Source organism: Setaria italica, chromosome IX (assembly GCF_000263155.2).
Source record: "Setaria italica strain Yugu1 chromosome IX, Setaria_italica_v2.0, whole genome shotgun sequence".
Lineage (NCBI taxonomy): Eukaryota > Viridiplantae > Streptophyta > Magnoliopsida > Poales > Poaceae > Setaria > Setaria italica.
In genome coordinates, this window is record NC_028458.1 from 28,364,271 (window position 1) to 28,390,958 (window position 26,688).

The 26,688-nt window shown below is 45.7% G+C and overlaps 1 long non-coding RNA gene across 6 annotated transcripts; it reads left to right on the forward strand.

Moving 5' to 3' along the window:
- Nucleotides 1-15,242: 15,242 nt before the first annotated feature.
- Nucleotides 15,243-21,162, forward strand: LOC101777156. Of its 6 annotated transcripts, XR_002675822.1 has the most exons (7): nucleotides 15,243-18,618; nucleotides 18,706-19,917; nucleotides 20,012-20,185; nucleotides 20,273-20,383; nucleotides 20,471-20,541; nucleotides 20,616-20,693; nucleotides 20,846-20,983. It is a non-coding gene; the product is annotated as an uncharacterized LOC101777156 (long non-coding RNA). The 6 variants fall into 6 exon arrangements; XR_002675819.1 differs by having other exon boundaries at nucleotides 20,616-21,162; XR_002675821.1 differs by having other exon boundaries at nucleotides 20,012-20,383; nucleotides 20,468-20,541; nucleotides 20,616-21,162.
- The last annotated feature ends 5,526 nt before the right edge of the window (nucleotides 21,163-26,688 follow it).

Genomic DNA, 26,688 nt, shown 5'->3' on the forward strand with positions numbered 1-26,688 from the left:
TAAGCCATGGCCGTTTAGGGGTTGGGGAATAGACCTCATCGGACAGATTTATCCTCCATCAAGCAAGGGACACAAGTTCATATTAGTAGCCACTGACTACTTTACCAAGTGGGTAGAGGCAGACCCCTTGAAAAATGTGACGTCGGCCATCATGATCGAATTCGTGAGAGAGCACATTATCTATCGGTTTGGTATCTCTCAAACCATCATGACCGATTAGGGGACCATTTTTACTTCGGGAGAGTTTGAGGAGTTCACCATTGATATAGGAATTACGTTGTTAAATTCTTCTCCGTATTATGCTCAAGGTAATGGTCAAGCCGAATCATCCAATAAGGGGATAATCAAGTTAATCCAAAGGAAGATAGAGGAACAGCCCAAGAGATGGCACGCATCTTTGAACGAATCCTTGTGGGCCTATAGGATGGCTTGCCACGGCGCCACCAAGGTATCTCCTTATCAATTGGTATGCGGACATGAGGCAGTACTGCCTTAGGAATTGAGGACTGGGTCTAAAAGTACGTCACTTCAAGATCAGCTGACGACCGATGATTATTCTCTCCTTATGAAAGGGGAACTCGATGATTTGGCGGGTCAGTGACTGAGGGCCTTGATTAGTATCAAAGAGAATAAGAAAAGAGTGGCCAGGTGGTATGACAAGAAGGTCAAGGTCAAGCAGTTCTCCGAAGGAGACTTTGTATGGAAGCTAGTACTGCCGATAGGGTCTAAGGATCCCAAATACGGTAAGTGGTCGCCTACTTGGGAAGGGCCGTATAAAATCGGCCGATGTGCACCAGGAAACGCGTACATATTAGAGACCATCGAAGGAGAGGAGTTTACAAGAACCTTAAATGGAAGATATTTCAAGAGATACTATCCCAGCATATGGGTAGACGCATAGCCAACAATACAGTGTGTCGAGTAGTTATGGCTGATTCCTATTGGCTCTTGTTCATATAGCCGATGCAGAGAGGCATCACCTTGAGGGTGAAACCTTTGACCAAATAAACCGATTTATTATTCGGAACAGCAATGGATACATGGCCGACATGGTATGAGTCTCCCTTAGACCAAAAAGTACCAATACATTTATCGAGTTACAATATGAGTAACTGTGTTTCAGCTGGGCTTTGTTTTTATTGATTTCTCTTTGGACCCGACCTAGTTCTATGAAGAGGCGGGTGCTCTTTTCTTCTAGAACCTCCATAGCATCTTCAAGAGCCACCTGGCGGGGTAACTAATGACTCCTTTCATGTGGCGGCGGAGGTGGTTTCTGTGAGCTGTTGGCTTCAATATGGTGCACGATCTTCTTGATATGAGTTGGGAGATGGTCTTTGAGTTCTTCACAGTGGGCTACGATCAAATCTCTGTCTGCCTGCATCAGTGGTTCTTTGGAGTGCATGATCTTGCTAACTTGTTCTAGGTCAGGGCTAAGCCGAGTCAGTTGGAAAAACCACAGGCGTTCAGTCATCAAGAGGAATTGGTTAAGGAACGTAAGAAAGATCCCATACCTGATTGACAGAGGAGGAGGAAGACATCTTTTGCGCCTAGTTGCAGATCTGGAAATGGTCAAGCAGAGTATAGGAGGTTCGATGAGATGTGGATGGCCTTGGGAAACGTAGAGGCTTCATATTTATTGGAGGGAAAAAGGTAAGAGGCAACGGTTGGCAAAGGCATCCATTCTGAGCAAACGACCGTGGAACTAAAAGCTGCGAGGACGAAACGTTCAAATTCGTATTCACACGATAATAACAGAAAGGTATTAAATGTTTGCGCAGAGGTGTTCAAAGGATAATTCCATGTTCGATACATTCATTCAAGAAGAGTATTAATGGCCACGACCGCCCGCTGACAGATCTGATCCGCTGAGTCCAGAAACTATTGGTCATCTTCGGCCGATCCGGGGACCTCTGGCATATTGCGGTAAAGCCAGATGGCCTCATGGGCAAGAGTTTGCCTCTCCTACTTCAAATCAGCAATGATGGCCAGAAGATCATGAAGCTTCTTCTCTTTAGCGGCAATGGCTTTCGTCACCTATTCCATCTCCTTGGCAAGTTCTGGCCTACGCCATTTGAGGCAGTCTATGGTGCCGACAATATCTGGGTGAGAGTCTTCAAGTATGCCGATTCGGTGATGTACTTCTTGAGCTCGGTGTTTGTAGGAATCCTCTTCTTCGCGTGCCTTTGCCAGCTTGGCACGGTCAGTCATGCGCCACAGGGCTCTGAACACCGGGATCTGCATCGACTCAATGTATGCTGGGGGGGCGAGAGCTTCCTCTGCGTCTTGTGGGACTCGGCCTTTGATTTCATTGAAGAGTTGCCGAATCGGCGAGGTGTCTTCCACCATTCGGCCGATATCATCTTGAAGAAGGATCCGTATGCTTCGGAGCTTGGTGCGGATTTCATCAGGAATTGAGCTCAGAGCAACCTGGCGCGAGGCAACCTCCTCATCATCGGAGATTGCGACCGCGAAGGAGAAGAGGCTGTTGTTGGGAGTATCTTGCTCTTGGTAAAATAAAGGAACGGGTTAGCCAACAGCAATGGAAAATCGGTCAATTCAAGCATCAAGACTCTCACCTCTTTAAAACGGATTTCATTTGTTTGTGTTGGTGGGAGCGCTGTCCTCGTTTCAGGAATTGGCATGATTGGCTCATCAGAAGAAGAGGATTCAACGATGATCGACGCAGTGCTCGAGCCTGCCTCCTTGGAAACGACATAAAGAAGGCCTCTGTAAGTACAAACGAATAATTAAATCTGAGGCTTGGTACTGGTCATTTTACCTCTACGGATTGTCCGGCCGATGGCTGCTAGAAAGGTATTATTAGTGTGCCCGGGATGATCTGCATCAGAAATCGGTCACTTTTCAGTTAAGGATTAAGAGACTTGAGTAAAATAAATATTCTCTACCTCAGTTGAAAGGACTGCTGGTGGTTCGGTCTCTACTTGGGGTGTGGCCGATTGCCGCAAAGTTTGCTCTGGAATGATTTGCGTGGCCTAATAGAAAGTGAAAATTAATACTAATAGTATACTTGGAAAAATACGAGGCGTATAGTGTTACCTGAACAGCTTCTACCAATAAGGACGCGGCTACTGATCTGACTTCCGTAGTGGCTTGGGGGTCGACCTCCTGAGTAATCGACAGGGTTGGCGCGGCTGAAGACTGGGCTGGTAATACCGCCGATTGATTGGCCGGTTCTATGCGGGCACGCACCCGGCGGCTTATCTTCTTTGAAGAAGGTATCTTTAGTTTCTGCTTCAATCGGCCGGTGGTGATGTCTTCGATGGATGGGGCCTGAAAGCCGATGATTGGAAATGATGTATATGGATGGCGATTCTGTATCGGCCTGCCGCTACGGCTGCGCGTTGGCGGGAGTTGACTTCCAGACTGCAAGAAAAGGAGGAATCAGTGGTAATCCTATGGCACAAAGGGTACAATGTCAAATCAGCTAGAAAGATTGGTACCGCTGCATTTGGGTCAATGTTGTCAGGATCCAAATCATTGCAATATGTTGCGGGAGATACACAGAAGAGGTGTTATTTCCATTCACCCCACCATAGTTTGAATTGCTGAACGGCAAAGGGGGCTACCACCCAGTTAGCCAAATCAACGGTGCTGGAGTCTGGTGTTAAGCTGCACAGCCGGTTATATGCAAGTCCTTTGGTGAGCTCGTCCCGAAATTTCACGCGGCCAGGAAAATAAATCTCAATCGACAACTGTCTGAGGCCGAATTGCCGCGCTACCACTCATGGATTGTAAAATTCATGGGTCAGGGAGTCTTTCCCTAAAAAGAAGTTTGCTGGTAGGATCCCAGCTTTGATCAGGATGTCCATGAGCTCACTATCAAAGGAGTTGGTGGTTGAATTGAAGTAGGCAGGGTTTTCAAAGAGTGGCTCAGTTCTCCGGTATGGATACCAGCTTGTGGTTTCTTCACTGAAGCCAATATAGAAGCATCTGAAATACTCGGCTCATTTGGTGGGAGTAAACTTACTGCCAGGGAAGGCGGACGCTGCCTCACCGAAAGAAGTGCAACGTCATCATACTGTTGGGTTTTCTTCTGACTCGATGTTGGGAAATTTCTTGGTCTCAACTTGTTCCCGGGAAACTTTGCTCATGTATAAGTTGAGCTAGAGGGTAATAAACCACCACAGACCACCAGGGTTCCCAATCGGCTCTCCGGATGACAGCTTGATGGCAATTTGATGCATCATGTGGTAAGCCGATCCTAGCAAGTGTTTTCCTAGAGGAACAGTAGATCCTCTTGCCAAGGCCTCGGCCAAAGCTTGTGTGTTGGACGAAGGGCCGACTGCTTTGCCATAGAAAAAATGCTTCTCTAGCCACATCATCACAAAAGCCGTGTATTCTCTATCACCGATGGGCCCGGTCTTCATGTTTTTATCGATGTATCCTTTCCACCCGCCGATTCCCTTTGTTTCCAGGCGATGGGTTGGTTTGACCAAGAAGTCGAAGGGCGAATTGGGGGAAGAAATGTCGAGGCCGGTTAGCATCAGGACGTCGGCCAAAGTGGGGGTCATGGGCCCATGTCCAAAAAAGGAACGCGTTGAGAGCGTCGGACCAGAAGCAAGAGGCTGCCATAACCAAGGGTTCATTCTTCTCCATCTGAGACAGGGACAAATTTATACATTGGCCGATTTTCTGTTCATCCCAGAGAATCCTCTTAGAGTTGGACATCCTTTCGAACCACTCCTTCCAGCTAAGGGTTTCGTTTGGCTAGGATCTAAATGCGCTTGTCCACTAGCTTAAATCCATGAATGACTGCTTGAAGGGAATCCTGTGGGTTTCAAGATTAATCAAATCGGTGGGATCTGGATTCCCCATGGGGCCAAGGCTGATGAGACCGGGTGCATCAGAAATAGGGATGGTGATTCGCTGCCTGATTCCCTAAGAAGGATGCAAGGGGAGAACTAAGAATAGATCTAAAAGACGCATGAGCAATGAAAAGTAAAGGGTAAAGCTTTAGATATTTACCTCTGAAACGAAGCTCAATGTTGCCAATGGGGCCGCCATTGCAGAAAATGAAGCGGGGTGGTTGGAGGATGGAAGAAGGATCACCGGAGGAATGCGGCTGGAAGATGAAAGGGTGCCGGAATGTGACAGAAGATGATTCACCGGGGAAAGAAGAATTTCTAAGTTCATGGAGAAGAAGCAACGGAGGATGCATATATTTAATTACAGTTCGAGAGAAGGGTAAAGGTGGGATTTTTACCACGCCGTCTACACAAATTTCGAAGGAGCGGTTGCCTCAGGCGCCTAGTTCGAAAAGATTGTAATCATCAGATAGAAGACTGCAAAATAGAAAGGAGTCTTTGCCGCGCTTGCCTCGGAGAAAGAGTTAAAATTAAGAAGAATTTCAAAGCAAAAGTTGTGTTTTACTCCGAAACTAGGGGGCATGTGTTGACACTAGATTTTGACACGTATTTTGAATCGGCATCAAAGAAGGAAAAAGGCGGGCCGATGCGGCGGGCTAGAAGCTACAGTTAGGAATCGGCCGATTGAAGCTACAGTGTTTTGGCCGTCTAGCAAAAGGAGTCAGTGAAGGTTGGTCGATTGGGAGCTAAAGCGGCCTGGCCAGTATGGGCCTAAGGTGGGCCAGGAAGAAGATCAGCTGAAGAAGGGGATTGGCCTGTGGGGAGATAGTAACCAACTCCAATACGAGTTGTGCTTGTAAATATTTGTTATCATTTAAAATTAGAGATAGATCCTAGTCGGTTAGGAAATCAGTTGTAACAGGCTATAAGTAGCCAACTCTAGAGGTTTGTGAAAAAAAATACACATCAATCAATACAACAAATCTACTTTTTCCTCATACTTTACTTTCAAGTTGGGGACTTCGCCAAAATACCTTTTTTCTTCACGAGTTCGTACGGGTTGGCAGGGCTGCATCGACACGATCTCCGGCCGATTCTGTAAGTTCCGCTTATTGAGTAATATCTAGGCTTTAACTTTGGATGCATCACTGTTGTTTCGTTTAGATTTATTCACCAGTTATCGCTATCAGCTAGAATTGTAGGTTTTACCTGTTATTTTAGTTTTTATCACCAGTTATCCAGCTTGAGGTACGAACTGTCAGCTTTTATTGCATTTTGTTCTTTGTTATCATACAACCGATTAGATCTATCCCAAGTGTTGCTTCTCTAGCGTTGTTTAGTTTGCTCTAGTACCTTTTCTTTATAATCGCTACACGGTATCGACTGTTTTATAGCTGGTCACCTCTACAGTAAATCGGCCGATTCATCGATACGCTTTTAAAGACAAATCGGAAATTTAGCTGATCGGAGCCCCCTGGAATTTAATATTTTTGTTTCCTTGTCAATCAACACATCAGATTGACTGGCACGCCGCGCGAACCACACCAGGGCGACAACCCAAACAGGAGTTAAGCAGATTCTCCCAGGTCGTGTGTCCGACGCTGAGGATCATCGGCCGATTTTCAACGCCAACAGAAGCTTAGCTTGACCACTCTCGCTGATCTTCCCAAGGGTTCACCAGTACTGACGGGCATTTTCTCTATCTAGAACCAGCTTGTGGTTATATTATTCGATGCTCGTGCATCGCATAGTTTTATTGGAACAAGATTCAATGGTAAATGTGGACTAAAATTTTGTCACACCAAAGGGTCTTACATGATTTCAATACCTAGTGGTAAGATTGCTTCAAACCAAATAACATGTGGTGTGCACTCAAGATGGGTGGAAAGGTTTTCCAAACCGACTTTATTATTTTGGGACTGGAAGGCATCAATATTATTTTGGGAAGGAATTGGATGACTCACCATAAGGTCATAATAGACATTGCAGCACGGGCTATCGAGATAAATTCACCTACACATGGAATTTCCAAACTTTACTTGCCAACTTGGGAGTGTATAAATTAATGCGCTTATCTTGCAATAGAGTCCCGACTGGAGGATATTCCCATGGTATGCGAGTATGCAGATGTTTTTCTGGATGACTTGCCAGGAATGCCACTGGATCAGGATATTGAATTTGCCATTGAGCTGCAACCAGGAACGGCACCGATAATGAAGAAGCCTTATCGAATGCCACCTGTGGAGTTGGTAGAGATGAAAACCCAGCTTCAAGAGCTATTAGAGAAGCGTTTCATTCGCCCAAGCACATCACCTTGGGGCTGCCCAGCTCTCTTTGTGAAGAAGAAGGACGATAGTCTGCGGATGTGCGTGGATTACCGACCTCTCAATGCGGTGACCATCAAGAATAAGTATCCCTTGCCCCGCATTGATGTTCTTTTTTATCAATGTGGCGGAACCACCCTAATTAACTTAGCTAAAGCACAATTAAGTTGCCTGACATGCGCTCTTGTCCTTTAATCAAGTTAACTCGGCAGTCTGTCGGATTTCATCTGATAAAACCACTAATCAGGACTAAGAAAAACAGAGCTCACACGAAGGTGAGTGATTCCAGAGAATACAACAGATCATCCAACTTAAACAAGTACATCAATTTTATTACAACACTGGTTCGAAAATCAAAGTTTTACAGAGTTCATAAGCAACGAAAAAGATAAACCAGCGGAAGCTAGCGCCGGGGTCGGATATCACGAATGAGGCCGATCCTGACATCACTGGTCCCTATCCTTGCCGTCCGAGGAGGGATCCCACTCGACCGTCCACCCAGGCCAAGTGCCAAAAGCAGCAAACTCAGGAGTTTCAACACTACCTGAAAGATGTGCCATAGGCAAGGCTGAGCAACTATGCTCAGCAAGACTTAACCGACAAGGCTGAGCAACTATGCTCAATAAGACTTAACCGACCTGTTGGGATACGAGATAGGCTACGCTAGCGCAAATCAAAATTTTCTACCCCGTAAACCAGAAAAACTGTCGTATATGGATCACGGGATTACCACTCGACGCACTGGTGCGGAAGATATAGATTCGCGTCGATGGAGCGAAGTCGATCAGCGTAGTCGAACACGTAGTTGATCATGTCAACGTCCAGCAGCTCGTCCACGTACAGCGAGATCGTCCTCGTGCCACGGCTCGTCGGCGGCTCGTCCAAGTGCTGCACGTGCAACACCTCCAAGGTATCCACACGTGCAGGGAGGAAGCATCGCAAGCCGGACTGCTAGGTCCGTGAGTTGCAACAGGCAAGGGTGTGGGAGGCACGGCAGATGTGATTGACCATGCCTCATAGCATGCTTCTTGACAAACCCGAAAGCTACCTTTTTAACTACCCTGTCACGGTGTAGCGTTTGATAGCCCCTAAGTAAGTCGATCCACATCTTGAGTACATGCGACAATCTCAGGTCCAAGGACGAAGCGTACATGTTGTGTAAAGAGAGAACTACTTCTCGTGTTGGGTCAGTCCTAGCACATGTCTCCACATGTGCCCACATTATTAGTTTAACATCTCCATGTCCATGACTCGTGAAACATAGTCATCAACTAATATATGTGCTAGTCTAATATTCATGTGTGTCCTCACATGAACTCTAACTAGGGACAATTTTAGAATAACCATACAAGTAAAGAGTTTCACATACAATTCACATAATTGCAAATCAATTCAAGTAGCCTTTAATGGATATTCAAGGAACACAATATAAATCATGGATACAAATGGAATATCATCATCTCTATGATTGCCTCTAGGGCATACCTCCAACACGACCGATGGGACCTACTCCACCAACCTCTAGACATGCAAGGCTTTTTGGCTGAGGGGTTTGTTTTGCCAAAAGCGACTACAACTGGTCCTTACTTTCAACATTTTAGCTTCCAGTTCTAGGTTCATTTACCAAACTAAGTTAGCAGCTATACTAAACAAGCAAAAGTTCCTAAGCAATTTATGACAAGAAAGATATTACATCATCATCAAGTTCCATTCTCACTCAGTGCAGCATAGCGATCAAGCAGTCCCAAACTATGAGAGACAGATGAATCGATTCAAATTTCTTAACCATGCATGGCGAACCTAATCTCACAACATCCACGCACCACGAAGATCACTTCCCTTGTCGGTCATCCCCATCAATTCCCAGGCGCGCGTCAGGTCCAAACTTCCCTTGGCATGTAATGCTCCACAGTCCCAACCTCTTGCCGTACTGTGACTGCACCTGTACCCACATGATGCAGCGTGGGAACCTTGTTCCAGGGACAGCAGGGGTATAAGCCACACCCTAGTTCAATCAGGTACTAGGCTTTCCCATCCCATACTAGGTATGAGATTAGTACTTTCAAACACTTGATCACGAACACCAACACTTTCCGACCTTAAGCCAATTTCATGTAGACAGACGAGGCAATCCATCGACCACCAAAATAGTTCACGGAGCCCTACCCCATCCATCGTCCTTATAGTTGTAACAAAAGGAGAACAAGCAACTCCTACAACTCGCGAGTGACAGGGAATCACTCAACTTTTACCGCGTCCTGTTTAAGCATTGCAGCTACTCGGCCTATCATACTAGTGTTCAGGTCAAAGGGAACTAAGTCATGCATCTACGGTTCCAAACAACTCCTGAACGTAAATGCACATCTATACAATAGAAGGTAGGCGCAAGTTTAGAGAGACTGGGTTATGCTCCGGGGCTTGCCTTCGAGCGGGGTGGAAGCGAACTGATCTTCGGTGCTCTCGGCTTCAGCTCTTGCAGGTAGCAGCTCGGCTACAACTCCATCTTCTTGCACTAGGTGCAGCTCATACGTGCCGTCAGCGAGGTTTAGCTCTACACGGAATGCAAATGCAAGGGTCAAACACCTAGACGGTTATTTCAACAACACTTGCAAGATTTAGCCCAGAAACTATAGCAAAACTACAGGAAAGGTGTGAAACCCATTTTATTAGATTCTACTCAAAAAGAGGATTCCAACCTAAGGAATAACTGTACCGAGATCCTCAGACTTAACACAGAGAAGTCCCAGAAATTTTACACAAATACCCTCGGTCAAAAGAAAAGGATACAGCCGAGCCCTCGGGCGAGGCGGACAGGGGTCAGGCGAAACAGACAGGGTCGGGTGAAATGGACAGGGGTCAGCAGCTTACTTTTGGGTCCTGCTGACAAGGTCTTGGGGTCGAAAAGAAGCAAGCTCAGGCAGAATGACGAAAGGCGTTTAAGGTTCGGGCGGCGGCGAGGTTCGGCGGTGCTGCAACAGCGGTGGTGCTTCTTGCAAACAACAAGCAAGCTCTAGCGCTGCGTCGAAGAAGGTGAAGCGGCTGGCAGGGTTGGCAAGGCGCGGTGTTGGGCGAAAGGGGGAACTCCTCAGAGAGCTCAGGTGGCGGCGCATGATCTCAAAACAAAGGAGTGTGCGGTGATGAGGGCGAAGGAGATGAAACCACGCAGTCCATGTGGCAAGGGCAAAGATAGCGAAGGGAACTCCGGTAAGAGGCTCTGGTACCCCTTTTATAGCTACGCGGAAGTGAATGAGCTCGAGCGGTGCGAGGATAAGATTGAGGGAAAAGGAGTGCTCTACCTCGGCGGCGATTGGTGGGGGTCTCCATTGGCCGGCAAGGTGGAGCTCCGGGGATAGGATCTTACAGCATTGGGCAAGGAAGACAGCGCTAGGCAAGTGCGATTTTGCCAGGCAGAAGGATTGGCGAGGTTGAGCACGTGCCTGGTCACGTCAAGCGCCGGATTGGTTGCGGCGACTCGGTATCGGCAGATAGGAGGGAGAGAGGTGCATTGTAGGTGAGGGCGTTGCAGGCGAGGTGACAGGACGAGCTATGCGATGCGAGCATACGCGGACTAGCGGCTCTGCCGCGGCACACGACTGGCAAGGCGGGGGGAAAAGGAGTTGTCACTACCTGCGCAGTGGTTAGCGAAGGCGGTATCATCACGGGGCGCGTGCGTGAGCACTGCGACTGAGGTATGACGGAAGGGCCGAAAGGCGTTGGGGCGAGCGGCTGGGGATCCGGGTGAGACGATGCGCATGGGAGGCGAGGCGGTACTGGCGTGACAGCGGCCAATCTTCAGTCGCAGCGGCGGCAGGGCGCCTGGCGCGGCCGGCGAGGTCTCGAGCAAGATGATACGGGGCGGAAAAGTCTGCAGGGCGCTTCTACGCACGATTGGGAAGAGGCGTGCTGATCCATCTTGTCGCGGCCGATGACTAGGCAAGGCGGCGCTCGTCAGTGCGGTCATGCCACGTGGCGGCGGGGCTCTGAAATGGGGCGCACGCGCGCTCTGGCGCTGTTTGTCCAATAGATCTGCGGGATCCTTTTCTGGGTCCACCTTCCAGCCTCTTGATCTCCCGATTTCCAAACTACACCACTTTGACTCCCATAACAAGAGTTGTAGTACTCAGACCAAGGCCCAACTCTTGTAATCGGACCGAGTTCAAAAATGGAGTGGACTTGGGGATCCAAAGCTCCAAAGTTTGGAGGAACACTGGTTTCGGAACTTAGAGTATAACAGCGGTTTGCTGGGTTTTAGGGGTCGGGGCTGATTTGAGCTGCAGATTTGGGAGTGTTCGGAGGCGAATTGGACCAAGGTCCAATTAACAAAGTTAAAGCAGGGACTTCGTTCTTCAACTTCTATAAAGAGTTTTCTTGACATTCTGCTCAACTTTCCAAAGATAAACCCTCCCTAAGGTGCTAGGTTGGGCTGAAAACAAGACTTAGCCGGTATAGCTCAAGAGAGGCTGAGTCAACCGGATTAGGGGACTTGTTTTAAGATTAGACTTGGCTGAGTTAACCTAGGTCGTTACAATCAACTTGCCGGAGCCAGAGTGTTCTCTAAGATCAATTTCCGATCTGATTATCATCAAATCATGATCCGGTCGTGTGACATCCCTAAGACCGCTTTCTTCACGCGGCATGGACTATATGTGTTCCTAGTCATGTGCTTTAGGCTCACAAATGCCCCAGCCTACTTCATGTATCTCATGAATTCGGTATTCATGCCCGAGCTTGACAAGTTCGTCATGGTCTTCATCGATGATATCCTCATGTACTCCAAGAATGAAGAAGAGCATGTTGAACACCTCCGCATTGTTCTTCAACGTCTTAGAGATCATTAGCTATATGCCAAGTTCAAGTGCGAATTCTAGCTAGATAGTGTGAAATTTTTGGGGCACACTATATCCAGCAAAGGCATAGCAGTTTATCCAAGAAAGGTCCAAGAAGTGATGGACTGAAAGCCACCCACTTCAGTTCATCAAATCAGAAGATTTCTTGATCTAGCGGGCTATTACTGGCATTTCATTCCAGACTTCTCCAAGATAGCCAAGCCAATGACCGAGTTGCTAAAGAAAGGGGTCAAGTGCGTATGGAGCAAAAAGTATGAAGAAGCTTTCCACACTTTGTGAAAGTTATTGACCTCGACACCAGTCTTAGCCCAACCAGACAACACCAAGCCATTTGACATCTATTGTGATGCTTTTGGCACTAGTCTCGGATGTGTTCTTATGCAAGACAATTGGGTCATTGCCGATGCTTCACAATCACTACGGCCTCATGAGCAGAATTACCCGATACATGATTTTGAACTGGCAGCGGTGATTCATGCTCTGAAGATATGGAGACATTATTTGATGGATTCTTATTTCAATATCTACACCGATCATAAAAGTCTCAAATACATCTTCACTCAAGCTGATTTGAACATGCGTCAAAAAAGATGGTTGGAATTGATCAAGGACTATGATCTAGAGGTGAACTATCACCTCGGAAAAGCAAATGTGGTTGTAGATGCTCTTAGCCACAAGGCCTATTGTAATTGCATTTCTGCCGAGAACTACCTAGAAACCTTGTGCCATGAGATGAGGAAGCTAAATTTGGAGATTATTCCTCATGGCACACTAAGCCACATCTCGATTGAGCCCACCTTACATGATCAGATAATCTTGGCACAGCTAGAGGATGTAGAGGTAAAACTCATCAAGAAAAAGCTTGCACAAAAGGATGAAGGATATAAGCATTTCCGATAGGACTGGAAAGGAGTTATATGGTACCATCACCAACTAGTTGTTCCAGTCAGTCCCAATCTCCGGAAGCAAATTTTGGATGAGGCACACCTCTCTAAATTCTCTATTCACCCCGGTAGCACCAAAATGTACCAAGACCTCCGACAAAATTTTTGGTGGACAGGGATGAAATCGGAGATTGCTAGGTATGTGTCGGAATGCGACACGTGCCAAAGAGTGAAAGCAAGCCACTTGAAGGTAGCCGGTACTCTTCAACCGTTGCTTATACACTCATTGTAGGTTTGCCCAACACCTCACGAAAAATTGATTCCATATGGGTCATAGTGGATAGACTTACCAAGATGGCACATTTCCTTCCTGTCCATACAACCTACTCAGCCTAGAAATATGCCGACTTATATTTGGACCACATTGTTTCCTTGCATGGTGTGCCAAGATGATCATTTCTGATAGAGGTGCTCAATTTGTAGCACGCTTCTGGGAGCAGTTGCAAGCTTCTCTTGGCACTAAGTTAATCCACAGCTCAACTAATCACCCTTAGACAGATGGGGAAATAGAGAGCGTAAACCAAATCCTGGAATACATGCTTCGAGCGTGTGTCATTCATTATGACAAGAACTAGGACAAATGCTTACCATTAATGGAGTTTTCATATAACAACAGCTACCAAGTTAGCTTGAAGATGGCACCATTTGAGGCCTTGTATGGTCGCAAGTATCGAACTTCGTTAAGTTGGTCCTAGGTGGGAGAACGAATAGTGTATGGACCAGATTTAGTAATTGAGGAAGAACAAAAGGTGAGGATCATAAGAGAAAACCTTAAAGCCACCCAGTCAAGGCAAAAGAGCTACTTTGACAAGGGGAGGAAACCACTGCAGTTCGAAGTTGGTGACCATGTATACCTTTGGGTTTCACCAACCAAGGGTGTGCATAGGTTCGGAGTAAAGGGAAAGTTAGCTCCTCGATATATTGGTCCCTATGAAATCACGGAAATTTGTTGACCCGTTGCCTATCGAGTGAAACTTCCACCCAGACTCTTTGCTATCCACAATATCTTCCATGTAGCTCAACTCAAGAAATGTGTTCGAGTTCCAACCGAGATTATCGAACAAGAGGAAGCATGGTTAGAACCGGATCTATCTTATGTTGAGTTGCCCATCAAGATTCTTGATCGTAAGGAGAGGAAGACGCGGAGACAAGTGGTGAGAATGTTAAGATTCAGTGGAGCCATCATACGGAAGAGGAAGGTACTTGGGAAATAGAGGAGTATCTCAACAAGAATTTCCACGATTTTCTTTTCAACCAGGGATGTTCGTGCACAGCAACACTAGTTTTACATCACCCGAATCTCGGGATGAGATTCTTTTTAAGGGGGGTAGGCTGTGACATCCCTAGTAATTAGATTGAGTTTAAATCAAAGCAAAATCAAAATGGTTAAGTGTTAAACACCTTTCACTAAAGCACTTGGAAAGCAAGTAAAACCAAATTTTATATATGAACCCAAATTTTAGCCAAAATAAAAGTGGTAGATCTTTTCAAATGAAGCAACTTTCAATATTAGCACTTCTTCGGATTTTGAGGAGAAGATGTTCAAAAATTGAGTAGAAGTTATGCATTGTTAAATTCACATAATTGTTATTTATTGTTAAAAATTCAAAATTATGAAAAAAAAACTCCTAATTTTTGCTTTACAACTATGCTATGCCTCCTATTATTGTATTTAAACACTAGATACAATTTACTGATTTTACAATATTTTTACCAAATTTTTCAGAAATATTTGCTTGTGCCAAAAATTATTTAAAGTTCAATTTTGGCTGTTTTGTTTTGTCAATTGCGTGAAAACCATAGCCGCTCTTGCAGTGATTCTTGTGGCATTAGATTTTTCATGATTTTATCGTTCCAACGAGTATTTTTGGGCAATTTTTTGACAAGTTTAGCTATGTCTTTTGAAGGGAGAAATTTGGCACGTTTTATATTCTCACGGGCCTACCTATCAGCCGGTCATCTCCTTCCTCTTGCCATCTGCACGCACATCGTTGGGTGTAGGCCCCAAAGATCGCCAGTTGGGCAAGCCTTGGCATGCTAGCAATGCTCTCCTCTGCCGGTTGGCCATCACGACGTTGCCCATTTGAAGCTCTGTTCATCCCACGCCCCTCCTCACCCTCCATTGCATAGCACCTCAGCCACACAGCATGGCAGCTAGGTGGCCATCGAACTCCGGCGATGCCCCCTCACCGCCAATGGACAAGCAGCGACACCGTGGCGTCCTTATCTTCATGCCCGTCCTTATCCTCACGGTGCTCCTCACCTATAAAGCCAAGCACTGGCTTCTTCTGGAAGCATTGCCCCTCCCAACCTCCATTGCCAGCACCCCTAAGCTCCAAATCCCTTTTTTTTGCCGGCGAAATTCATTGCTGCGAGCAAGCCTTGGCTCAATTCCTCGCAGCTACACCTTCCCATCGATGTCGCGCATCCGTTTTGCCGCCTCCAGGCCGTCCTCCCTTGCCGGGCAAGTCTCCCCATGGGAGCCCCCTTGGCACATCTTCTGGTTGCCGTGAAGCCCTTTGCTGCGCCGTCCCCTCCTCATCGCAGCGCTGCTGGTGAGCATCCCCTAGCCTAGGACACCGTTTCCCCACTGCTATCCCTCCCCTAAGCCACACCATCCTAACCTCCCTGTCGTGGCTGGCCAAGAGCCCGTGCAAGTCTGTGCCGTGCTGCTTCTATTTTGTGATGCGCAGGGGTGTGTTTGGAGAAGAAGGGAAAAGGAGAAGGGGTTATGGGAAAAATCCAAGGACCTATACGTGAGTTTTCAGTAGATCTGCGGGCTGTTTTGAAAGTTGGTCACGATTTTCTTTTATTTCCTAGATTAAATAGCTGCAAACTTTGAAAAGGTATAGAAAAATGTAGAAAAAATGGGAAAATATGAAACTTGTTTTGTTGGATTTTTTGTGATGTCTAGTTTATTTCAAAAATGATTTTTGTGCATGTTACTATTTTGCAGTAGGATCTATGATTTATTTTGTGTGGAAGCCATTAAGTGCCTTATAAATAACATAGTGCTCTAAAAATTGTGAAGCCACTTTTGTTAGTTCACTTGTAGCATGCATGTTCAGATCTGAAACTTGTACTACTAGTCTAGGTGATGTTCATGTTGTTTTAGATTTAAAATTCTTAAATGCTTAGTTATGTTGTTTAAAATTCAGAAACAAGATAACTTTCCAAATGAATGATGAACAACACAAAAATGACCACCACCTTTCTTTGATGAATTCTAAGTTATTCAAACCTTATATGTGTACACAATCACCATCAAACAAAAGCCATATTTTCATTCCAACCAAACTTGTTGTGTGAAGAAAAGAAATGTTAAACTTGTCTAGGTGAATGTGTTCGAAGTGCACCGTGAGATTTTACAATGTTTACGAAATGCAACCTACATTGTGAACGTTTATAAATGAAATCTTATGCATATGCATCTAGTGTAGAAGCTAACCTCGCTGACGGAACATACGATCTCGGCCTGGAACGCGAAGAAGGACACCCTCTTGCTGAGCTGAACGTGGTCGAGGCAACCCAAGGCCCGAACCAAAGTTCGGAAGAGCCCAAGGCTGAGTTAGGGCAAGAAGGCAAGCCTCGGAGCATAACCCTGGTTTCGAAAATTATGCACTACTTATGCTAGTTATGTTTGTGCATTAAGTTTATAGGAGTTGCTTGAAACCTCAGTTGCATGATCCTAGGTATCTATGTGTTGAATACTAATATGTTAAGTCGTGTAGTTGTTATGCTAAATAGGGACACGGTAAAATTCGAGTGATTTCCAGTCACTCGCGAGCTATAGGAGTTCCCTATTTACTTATGTTGGAATCATAAGGATTGACGAGCGGGGCTGAGCTATATGTTCTGGATTGGTGGATTGCCCTGTCTGTCTAGTGGAAAAATATGCTAAGGTCGAATCGTGACGGTGTTCGTGGTCAAGTGTTTGAATGTACTAAGCTCATACCTAGTATGGGATGGGGAAGCCTAGTACCTGATTGAACTGGTGTGGACCTTTCCCCCGTTCTCTCTGGAACTGGGTTCCCATGTGGCCACATTGGGTACAAGTGCAGTCACGGTACAGCGTCGTTCTGGGACCGGTGGGGCCTCGTATCCAAGGGAAGTGGTATCTGGATAAACATCGCGAATTGACGGGAACCGCTGATATATGCGAACCTGGCACGATAGTAGCATATATTGTGGGTTTGGGTCCACCTGGCAAGGTTAAGAAACTCGATTCGAATCGTCTGCCTCTCACAGTTTGAGACTGCTTGATCACTATGCTGCACTGAGTAAGAGGTGGAACAAAGGATGATGAATGATAATGATGCTTGTTTAATTTGCTTGTTCACCATGCTTGCTTAGAATAGGTGCTTACCTAGAATGGATAATCAACTAGAACCTGATGCTAAAACTTGAAAGTAAGGATCCACATTAGAATGAGTTAGGGTTGAGGTGGACTAGTTCCAAATGGTAGTACTTCAGCAATCCCTGAAGAACTCGGATGACGGCAACGCCAGCCCACGCTCGATGAAATGCGCGAAGATTACTGTCTCATCCGAGTAGCTCTCGAAAGGCCACGTATTTCTGGCTGCTTCTCTCCAATCTATGAATTCCTTCTCCTGGAGTAGATTGGCAAGCACTAGTACCTGGATCTTCACGTACTTGGGCGCAGGCAGCTGGACCTCCTTCTCTTTCTTGGCGGCCTTGCGCTTCTTCGATTCTGCCGCCTTGCTCGAGGATGCCTTCTTGGGCACCATTGCTCTAATGGTCTTCTGGCGCATCAGCTAGATAGCTATACAGTGGGGGGTAGCAGCGCTCAAGGACGGCAAGCGGTGGCACTAGGGTAACAGTGCTCGGGGAATGCATGTCGTGGCGCTAGGGTGACAGTGGAGAAGATGAATGGCCGAGTGCACTAGTTTGGGTAAATAGAAGGGATAATATTCCTCCGTCATTTATAAACACGGCACAAGGTAACTGAGCGGCGAAGATTACAAGGAATATTCCATTTTTTAAGCCATCAGTTATCGTCGGAACGGTTACCAAGTTTTTCAGAAGAGATAAGTTTTCTGAAAGACGAACGGTCACATTGGACCAGTGGTTGACCCTTATACCCAAAATAGTCGTATAACGGCTCGGGGGCTGCATGCCACGTGCCCGTTGGACAAAAAGTTTTTTCTTCAAGTTTTAAGGGGAAAAATGTGAAATTACAAGATTGACCCTCAACCTAATTCTTCCATTCAATCTAAGGCTTCGGGGCTACTCCATATGGAGTGCGATTTTTTCAAATCACGCTTCCATATAAGATTGAAGATTCAAGGCTAAGTTAAATGAGGCTTGAGCAGCTTCTAGCCGCATGGCAGTACTCGAGCACATTCGAGGACTCAATCCAACGGAGTGCTCAAAAGAAGCTAAAGTGCATGCACAAGAAGTAAGAATGCAGAAAGTAATTAATCAGTGAGTGGCCCAAACAGTTACTGAGATGGCCCAATCTGGAGCACTGCTGGATCCCAACATCGTCGTTAGGCCTTCTCAACGCCGAAGCAGTTGTGCTTCCACAGGGGTCCCCGATGAGAACATGCCAAGATTACCCATGGTTACGCAGGAGCACCAACGGTACCCTATGGATGACATCACTCAGCGCACCCCATGTGAGCTGTACAGACCATTTGGCAACATCACTATTAAGGTATACATATATATAATTTATGCAACTAACTCAATTGATCCATGCCTCGGGAGTTTAGTAACTTCTTTATTTCTCCTATATGTACAGGTGGCGTACGGAAGTGCTTTACCAATCCTGCCAGGACAGAAAAGCCATGGCATGGAGATTCCACCTGGCTACTCCAGCGTTGGCCTAGAGCAGATTTGTGATAGTCAATATGTTGGCCTAGAGCTTGACCTCCCGCGAGGCGATGGGAAAAGGACACTAGGAGATGCACTTCACAGTCTCATTCTATGGCGCAAACGCTACACCATCATCCCCGGTAAGGAGGCATCATTGCTTCCCATAGATCCCCCGTAGCCACCGTCTCCTCAGAACTCAAAACGGTCATCTCCAGCACATCCACCTCCAGGACCGTCGTCACCACCGAGACCGTCACATCCTACTCGATCACCGTCTCCATCTCCATCGAATCTTAGTGGTGCGAGCGAGGACGACCAAAACACCCCTCCTCGATCACTATTGCCGGGACTAAACTCTAGTGCGACCAAGGAACCTGCAGCACCTCTCAAGAAGTCGCGACCACCGCCTTCCAAGCTAAGGCAGCCAAAGGCAAAAGAACCTGTTAAGAAAACAAAAAAGTCTGAACCCATGAACAATCTAGCAGGCGATATGACTTCTAAGGAATTGCAGTAGGCATCGCAAACACAGGTGAGGGAGTTCTTCCAAGCATGCGCTGAACAAAGAAAAGTGAAGATGATGGAGCCAAAGCTAGTATATCTAGCAAAATTAGATTTTTTATTGGCATGAAAAAAGAAATAAAGAAGACTTTACTATCGAACTACAATCGTTCGTTAGTTAAGTCTTATCACAAGAAAAAAATAAGGAGAGTCATCTTCCAGTCGTACTATCCCCAGCTTAGGCAGCAAGCAGGTAAAGACGATCAAGCTATAACAGCTTTGCCCTAAGAACAAGAATTCCAAGTCATTACATTTATGGAAGATACAGATCTGTCACTTGCTGAAGTTCTAGGGCAAGCTGAATCGCCAGCTCCAGAAAAGATTGTACCTAAATGGCCCTTTGAGGTAGGCAAGCCTCTAGTGAGGCCTGAATTGGTACGGAAGCTCTCTAGGAAGATGTATGAATTCCATCAATAGTACAAGGAGTAGTCAGCCAAGGAAAGGATCATGTTCGCTCTTCGTGTTAAATCGATTGATTTTTCAGTGAAGGTGAGAAACTCCTGTGGTTGCAATTAAAGGATATATATAAAGTGTACCATCAGGATGCCCTTGACATCTCTCTCATCAGCGCTTGGGTTCTGTAAGTGTGTGGTTATTAAGATGTAAATTTTGTCTCAGATCATTATTTTGTGTGTATGCGTCGCCCTACTAACTTTGTATTTCATTTTGTGTAGGATGCTAATTCAGATGTGCTGCAGAGAATCCTACTTCAACATTGGCTTCATGGATCCATCTCTCATTAACCAAGATCAGATATGAGATCAACCAAAGCATACATTAGACGCAATATACACTTCCTTGAAGCAACAAAATTACAAGCAATACATACTACTGTCATACAACTTTAAGTAAGTGTGGGTACCGTCTATTTTCGTTTTCCTTTTCCTTACCTAATTAGTGTTAGTTAGTTCTAATATGAACATTTATGTACGCAGTTTCCACTGGATTCTCCTTGTAATTAACATTGATAAAATTAACATTATTGTGTTCGATTCATCGAGAAAACCACCGGTGGAGTACAAAGACATTCAAGACATGCTAAACTTGTAATAATTCTAGACCTTTATCTCTATGCAAAAGTTTGTTTCCTAAATTTTCACCTAACATTGTATCATTCATTATTTTAATAGCAGCATCGAAACGATTCCATAAGACTCACCATGGTAAATTGAAAGAAAAACTTACACTCAATACAACATTCCCGGTACGTATGAAGTTTGCACATTTTGTACATTCTATAACACGAATATTTCATAACTTATTTTTTTCCTACTAAAGTGCTTGGGACAGCAACAAAGCAATAATTTATGTGGATACTACGTCTGTGAGCACATGAGTAATTTTGTGCGGAACAAGGTGATATCGGCTATTAATAATTAATTATTTTCTAGCTCCTTATATTTAATTGTTCGTGTAATATTCACATATTTTCAAATTACAAATATTGCGGATTAAATAAGAACTCTTGGAGAAGGAGATGCTTTTGACAATCCAAGAAACTCTCGTAGGATTTCTGGTGGACGAGGTGATAAATCCCGTAGGAGAATTTTATTACGACGGAGATTCAGTAGCCGAACGGAGCAACACCACAACGGGAGGATCCTAAGAATGAAGACGGCAAATTATTATATATATAGTAATTATATAAATACTAGTTTGATGTGTATAATATACTAAGAATTGTATATATATAGTACTATCATGAAATATATATACGACTTGCATACAATATGAGCGTATACGTGTAAGTAGTGTATGCTAAGGATGTATATGTATATATATGTGAAGCAACAATTAGCATTAATATGGAAAAGATTTTTTAAAACAAAGGTCTTTAATCCTGATTGGGAATACCAACCATGCGCATGCACGTACCCCCTTTAGTCCCGGTTACTAAAACCAACCGGGACTAAAGGGGGTCTTTAGTCCCGGGTGATTCACCCGGGACTAAAGAGAGCCCCCTTTGTCCCGAATAGATAGTCCTGGTTGGATTTTCGGGATTTATGACCCTGTCTAACTCGGACTAGGTGAGTTTTCCACCCATGGTTCTTTCGAACTTTTGTCTCTCAAAATTAATTTTTTGTGTATTCTAAATTTCTAATTCCAAAAGTTATGGTCTCTTCATCTTTTTGGTTCTTGAGAAGAAGATAAAGCTGATTTTGGGATGAAGAATGTCAACTGAACGGAACGATGCTAATAAAAGCGCACAAAGGCAACAAGAATCCACATCCGTGTCACCTGCATACTAGCTAGCACTCGAAAATCCAAAAGGAAATTCGTGTGAAAAAGAATAAATCCAAAAGGAAGGCTATAAGATGCGCCACTCATCCGTGGAACTATACTTAATTACCACTGGTGTTAGGTTTCAATCATGACAATGAGTCATACTCCCTCCATCCCAATTGTAGGTCGTTTATAGATTCAAACTTTTACTATGTACCTAGACATAAGAATATATCTAGGTACACAGTAGCAAAATATAAAAATTTAGAAATATCAAAACGACTTATAATTTGGGACGGAGGGACGGAGAGAGGACGGAGGGACGGAGAGAGTAGCTTATTACTTACCATCATTTTTGCCTAATTAAAGCACTGGCACTTCCCTCGTTTTTTCAACCTCAAGAACATTCATCCCACTTGTTCAATAATGCGCACTATATATACGTCCATTTACATGTTAACTTCACGCTAACTGAAGTGTTAATTATTCGCGAGGAAACGGCATCCGTCCATTGTCGGGGCAAAAGGTAGAGAGAATGATTCGAGTTTCCGTGTCGTGGGCGAGAATAGATGCACCTAAAGCTAGGCATAGCCCTGGAAAATCCAATGATATATCAGATATGAGAGCTGCTCTCGCTTTGTTAGGCTGACCTATTGATTTGTACTCCTAGCTAGCTACGTCCACATCGAATCCATTGAACTGGGAAACGCCTGTCAGATTATCAGCATGTGTTGTTTATATGTGGTGGCCTTTATTCTGATTCGGGTTGACCTGCCACACTAGTAACATGTTTTGCGAATTCTTGATCAGCATGTACAGCTGTGTTAACGCAATTCTAATTTACGGTCACCCGTAACTTCTCCTGCATCCGGTCGATCCGACAACAGTTGCCTCTCTTTTCCGTATACATACGCGTGCTGTTCATTCTCGTTTTGGTAGGAATGGGCACACCGCACATGCATTCCCGTCGCTTTCTGCGTGGAAATACAGAAGTTTATCGAGAGATCCAACAAAATTTTAGAAGAAAAAAATTATTTTAGTAAAATTATCAACAAACGGTCGTTTTGAAGAACAATCTGACAAATTATTTAGTAAAATTATTTAAAAGACCAATCTGACAAAAAATTATCAACAAACAGTCGTTGAAAATTTTAGAAGCAAAAAATTAATAGAATTTTTTTTAAAAGTCCTAAGCAAAAAATTTGATAAAAAAATTTTAGAAAGGATTTTGAAACAAATAAAAAATTATTCACAAAATTTTGGAGAACAAAATTTTTGGGGAAAAAACTGCCAAGCGGATACGGCCTCTACGACCGCATGGCCACCGCCTCCGGGTGGGAGGGTGCTGCTAGCAGCCGCTCGTGCGAGCCCGCCTCCGTCGTCGTTCCCGAGCGGGAGGGTGCCGCTGCTGGCTCGCTCGCACAGGCCCGCACCGCCGCTCCCATGAGCTGCCCTTGCCTCAAGCCCACGGTTGCTAAGGGGGCTGCTCGTCTGCGTGTCGTGCCTCCCCCGTTGAGCCCGAGGGTGGTGCTCGCCGTGGCTGCCATCGTTGCGCTTGCTGCCGGAGGGCGAGCCCATTGCCACCTTGCGCGGAGCGGGAGCTCCACCATCGCCTCATGCATCTCCGGCGTCCGGTGGAGACCTTCCCAGTGGACCGTCGATTTGGATTGAGGAGAGGAAATAGAACAGCGAAACGAAAATGAACAGGAAGATGGAGATAAGATTGCGGTCCCCACCATGTGCGTGCTGCTGGGAGTGGAGAGAGATGGGATTGACTGGGAGGGCGGAAGCTTACGGGCAACCGTTTAGCATTGGGCCATGCTAAACCTTTTCATTCTCAATAAAAAGTTATCCTTAGTATAGATTGTTGGTGTTTTAGATCGGCAACACGTCTAGGGAGTACCCAAGGTGGTATTTTGTGCGGTAGGTGTCATCGAGAATCAAGGAATCGATGGTAACGCAAGGAACACGATTTAAAGAGATTCGGGCCGCTAGATTGTGCAATACCCTATGTCCTGTGTGTTAGTTGTATTGATCTTGTTCTTCGTCGTCTAGAGAGGGTCCCTGCCCAGGCACAAGAGTCCTAGTCGAGTACATTATAGAGTCCTACTCTAACTCGGTAGAGTAGTTTCCTTTGGATCCGACTAGTCTTCGGGAAGTTTATGAAGCCTACGCGCCCTGTAGAGTAGTCTTCATATCTGAGTAGGTTTCGGGTACGTTCCCTTGAGTGGGTTCGTACAAGTCTTCTTGTGGCCTTGGGGGTGCCTAGCCGACAAGCCCCTGAGTACTTTGTAGTCGAGAGGAACAGCTCCGAGTGCTTGAAGATGTCGCCCGAGTTCCTCCTGGTGCTCCTCGAGTACTTCTCGATGCGGCAAACCTTCGAGTACCGGAGTTGTCACGTGACTGGAAGGTACTCTTAGTAGTTCCCGATGTTTGCTTCGAGTAGTCTATCTTGAAATTCTTTATATGGTAGTGCGATGACAATCGCACTCCATATGGAGTAGCCCTCGAGCCTTAGGTTGAATCAAAGAATTAGGCTGAGGGTCAAACTTGTAATTTCGCTTCAACTTAGTCTTCAGAAAAAGGAATCTTTATCCAATGGGTACGGTATACGTAGACCCCGAGCACTTTGGCGACTACTTTTAGTTGGTGAAGGGATCAATGTCTTAGTCAGAGTAACCATTGGACACTAGATGGTGGTGAATATGAGTCGTATTTGACCGTTGCTTGAATAACGGGTGGAATCTAGAAATGTTGTTGTTAAAATAGGAGGGCCCAGTGCTAATTATTAGCACACCTGTAGCAGATCTGCAATTTGTGCCCTTTTTGGAACCCTAGCATCGCTGCTCCTGTTTGTGTCGCCGCTGTCGTTGTTGCTTTGCCCAATCTTTTGAAGAGAAATTGCTGCGGCCTTTTTCTCCCCCTTTTTTTTCCTCAATATAGTTGATGCGTACCAAGAAGATGGGCAAGAAACCTGAGAAGATCTAGGGGGAGGCCGCGACCACCGGCAAGTTGATATCCAGATCCAAGAAAGGTAAAGAGCTCGAGTTGCCGGCGCCCAAGTGCAGCCCGACAAACCAGACTGCGCCGCCACCTCCTGGGGTCACCTGGCAGCACTCTGTGATGAAGGAGCCGGCGGTTCAGGCCTTGGTTGATGCAAAGATTCTCCAACCAAAGGTGGAGCTTGAGTGGAGGCCCGCATATGGAAATACGTGGCAATTCGAAGAACACCCCAAGGAGACAGTGATGCTAGCTCACTTTGTTAAGAGAGGCCTGGCGATTTCTACCTCTGACTTCTTCAGAGGTATTCTTGAGTATTATAATCTTTAGCTAGTCCATTTGAATACGAATGGTGTGCTGCATATGGCTATCTTTGTACACTTGTGCGAAGTGTACTTGGGTGTTTTGCCTAGTCTGGATTTGTTTAGGAAATTGTTTCGGTGTAAACCACAACCCAACACAACTAGGACAGAAGTCTTTGGAGGAGCTGGGTTTCAGTTGAGAAACTCGGGTGCATATCTCGAGTATGATCTTCCTGATTCCCATGGTGATTGGAAGAAGAGGTTGTTTTATATTGGCAACCATGATCCTGTCTTGCCAGTAGTCACCAGCCATGCTCTAAAACATGCGGATAACTGGGTGAATGAGCCTGAGGATACCAATGAGATCACCAACTTGTTGAGGCAGATTACCGAGTTGAAAATTTTGGGATTGACTGGGATCAATGTAGCCACCAGTTTCCTCAAGCACAGAGTTCAGCCCCTACAACAGCGTGCTCATTGGGGCTTCGAGTATACAGGTTTTGATGACCCATCGCGTATGTCCCCTGAAGATGTATCCGATGATGATGTGGAGGTGTTGTTGGGTAAGTTCTTCAAGAACTATCGAGGAGTGCCAGTACTCCTAGGAGTCCTCCGACAGTTCGACGGTTGGTATGGACGAACAGATGTATTTTTGCTTCTCTTTGTTCATTTGTGTAGTTAGCTGATTGACAGGTAGTACTTTTGAGTACAATGTGTCTGTGGTTTGTAGTCTCAGGTGCTGGCTGGTTTCTTGACCACGCCTTCCAAGGATAAGGAGGTAGCCGAGGGTGAGGCTGAAGATGCGCCTTCCGCTCCTCCGGCTAAGAAACGCTGAGTAGTGTAGAAGAAACCCGCTACTCAGCATGATGCAACTACCTCGGACTTGACTCTCGATGAGTCGTGAGGTACCAAGGTACGTAGTCGTGTGTTGTAATTGTTTGAGTATTTTGAGTTTCTTGTTGACTTAGTCGTATTGCTTGCAGAATACTGATGATGTTAGTCTGTATGTTGAAAAGGCCACCAACTTAACTTTTGGCGATGACGAGGCTACTTCTGCTGAAGTAATCACGACTGCCAAAGATGCGGCTACGAGTGTCCTGGCCGTTGAAGAGCTGCTTGTGGAGGAGGCGCCGTCAAACTTAAGGTCAATAGCCCCCGAGCAGGTAGTCCCCAAGCAGGTAGCCCCCAAGCAAGCTATTAACCCATCAGGTGATGAGGCCACAACTTCTGAGGTGGCGGATGTTGTGAAGACACCGGAAGTGGCTGCTGGCGCCTCAATGCCTGAGGATATTACCGGTGGTGAGTATGCGGTATGTTCTGGTAGTCGTGCGTCCGTAATCCCAACCTTGATTCTTTCAGGACTTGGCGAGAATGTGGAGGACTTTCCTCCCATGGCCCCTGTGGAGCCAATACCAAGTAACCAGCCAGTGGTAGTCGAAAAGAGGCGTGTTCATCTGCCGCCGCGATCAGCCCGGTAAGGACTTGTGCAGTCTTTTCTTTTGATGATTTTTGTACTCTGTAGCTGGATGATAATCATGTGACTTGATCGATCTAGGGATGCAGAAGATATTATTCCCGTCGAGGTGGGGCTAGAGGTTGAGGCTGGTCCGTCGACTACCATTTCTGGGCCCATAGTCGACTTGACTATGGAGGGTGATGCACCTGAGATCGAAGACGCAAGTCTCTTGGGTGCTACCATGAATATGCTGCAGGAGGTCATCCACTCGGTGGAGGGCCGTACAGTCCCCAAGAGTTCTGGAGGTGTGCTGCCTACGACGGCTGAAGTTGCATCAAGTGCCAAGAGCACTGGGGTCAGGTACTCGAGC